We start from the raw sequence: 2,661 nt of genomic DNA, 5'->3' as shown, positions 1-2,661 counted from the left end.
AGGCGTCACCCCTGGGGCAGGTCTATGCCGACGGCCTAGTTTCAAACTAAGCCGATGGCCAAGCCGTCAGCATAGGCCTGCCACATGGCAGCAACTGGGCTCTCCTGGGGCAGGGCTATGCCGACGGCCTGGCCGTCGGCTTAGGTTGAAACTATGCCGACGGCTAGGCCGTTGGCATAGACCTGCCATGTGTTAGCCACTGGGAGCTCACGCCAACTCTATGCCGACGGCAGGTTTCTATCTGCTTTTTTTTTTCTGTTTTGTTTCAGCTCAATTCATTTGAATATATACAACATATATAAGGATCATACATCAATATATGCATCACATAACAATAAGGAGCAGCATCACACAACAAATTCATCATCACACATCATAAGAAGCATCGCAAAGTATAAACATATAAGTATCATCACCACCAAAGCATAAAAGAATCTCACAAACAACAATAAGAAACATCACTAGCATATAAGTATCATCACCACCAAGACCGCCACAATGTGACCCAAAGGCTTAAGCGCCAGGACGTCGAGCACCGCGGAGGTCGTCACCGCCAAGACCGCCGAAGCCCAGGTCGTCACTGCTAGCGGCAGCGGTACCGCCAAGACCGCCTCCACCTCCGCCTCCGCCTCCATGGATCGGAGTGGTCAGGCTCCGTGACTCAGGAGTGCTGCGAAGACCACCGCCAACGGTTGATCCACCGGTTCCGTGGATGTTGAAAAGACATATTAATGGGATATATGACTGTGTTGAAAGGCATGATATGCTTTGAGTGAATAGATTGGGGATGAACTAATCGGCGAGGGGCCAGTGTCCTGTGCCACAAACTCCTCAAAGGTCAGCAACGTTGGTTGTGCTGGAGGACCCTCTGCTAATGGCCATTGAGGACACCCGCCGGCCGCTATTTCCTGAAAAGCGTGCTGCATCTGGCGATCCCTGTGCTGATGGTATGCATGAAGGCGGTCGTGCCACGCCATGGTCTCCTGGCGTGTGTACTCCATGTAGGCCTACAGTATGACATGATGAAACTCATAAAACTACTAAATGCGGAAAATAAAGTGAGCAATGAAGATAAAAGGGAAAATACTTACAGTTTGCTGCTCCTGAAAGAGGAACTGTGACGGTGCACTGCTCATGGGCCTGCTCGTGCGCTGGCTCAGGGTCGGGTCGATCTGACGGAGCTGTGTGTAGGAGATAGTAGGAGTGATCACAGCATCAAGAACCGCCTCCCGACCGTGCTCCTTCGGCCCCATGCCCACCACCACCCTTTCGTCCAGATCCGCCGCAATGGGGTCAGGTGTGTCAGGATGTAACTGCAGATACCCATCGGAGTAGGCCTTCTTCCTATGCGCGGTCTTCTTGCCGTAGTACTTGGGCTCGCCAGGCTTGGGGTCCTTCCGCGTATGGGCGATCTCCCACGCCTGCATGTGTGAGAGCGGTCGCTTCAGTTTCTCCTCCTGCACCACCAAACAGAGGTTAGTCATACATAAGAAAGTGATGGTAAATAGAAGAAGAAGAATGCTTAATGGGGTTAGTCATACATTAACTGCCTTGTGGAGATAGTGGTTTCGGTTTCCCTCAGCATGTACTCCCTCCTTCCCTCAGTTAGCCTTGTTTTTGACTCTCATAGCCGCCCAGGCTCCAGCCTCATCACACCAAAGATCCACCAATGCCGCCCAGGACTCGTCTTTTCCATAACACCAATTTGGTAACACCTACATAATGAAAGCATAATGGCATGTCAACACGAAACGGTGAAATGTACCACAAGGTAATGAAAGCATAATGAAAAATCTTTTATACTTACCTTCAAGAACTCGTCCCTCTCCAAGGTAATGCCCATCCTCCGCGCGTCTTCCTTGGTCATCTTCACACCAAGATAGTCGTGATGGTAGGTCGATATGGCCACATAGCGCACCTCGTACTGCATCTGGCGGGCCTTCTTCTTGCATTGGCGCAGCACGATCTCGTCCGCTCTGGCCCTGTGCTCCGGAAGAACTCGATAGAATTTCTACAATCATGCATGAAACAAGAATGGAAGAAGCCATGAGTTAAATCATTCATGAAACTAGAATGGACTTGTGCTTCTGAAGAGAACTCACCCAGAAAGTGGTGATCACGGCCTTGGCATGGGTCCCATGGTCCGCGTGGAGGGCCGCTTCCCAGTGCTCCCAGCTCGTGGCCAAGACCCGATGGTCCGGGTGCCTGACTGGATCCGGACAGTACAACCCCGGCCAGTGTAACTTCAGCAAGACGGTGATGAGGCCGTTGGGAATACGGACCCCTTTAGGATATATCCAGTTGCTGCAAAAGAATGAACTATTAGCATGTGACAAGCAAAATAAATAACAACCGGAATGAGCATGTGACAAGCAAAATAATGAAATTATTATAATGTGGCACTTACTCTTTCCCCGTGGGCTCAATGAGCCACTTCCGCTCCTCAGTAGCAGGAACCTGCTTTGGTAGCTTTGCGTTACCACGCAGCCACCCCTTGTTGTCAACCCCCTCCCCGCCACCACCATCATCCCCGCCACCACCCTCCTCCTCGCCTGCCTCCCCCTCCCCAACCTCCTCCTCCTCCTCTTCCTCCTCGTCCTCCTCCTCCACCTCCTCCTCGGCCCCATCCCGAACCTCCTCCTCCTCCTAGCCTGCCTTGTC

The 2,661-nt window shown here is 51.9% G+C and overlaps 1 pseudogene; it reads right to left on the bottom strand.

Annotated features, from left to right (window-relative positions):
- LOC123081088 (putative serine/threonine-protein kinase-like protein CCR3) overlaps nt 1-2,661 on the bottom strand; it is a 29,300-nt pseudogene that overhangs the window by 1,220 nt on the left and 25,419 nt on the right.

This window comes from Triticum aestivum, chromosome 3D, assembly GCF_018294505.1.
Source record: "Triticum aestivum cultivar Chinese Spring chromosome 3D, IWGSC CS RefSeq v2.1, whole genome shotgun sequence".
In the NCBI taxonomy this organism is placed as follows: Eukaryota; Viridiplantae; Streptophyta; class Magnoliopsida; order Poales; family Poaceae; genus Triticum; species Triticum aestivum.
The sequence above is the reverse complement of the archived record's forward strand: the minus strand, read 5'-3'. Positions and strand labels throughout refer to the sequence as shown.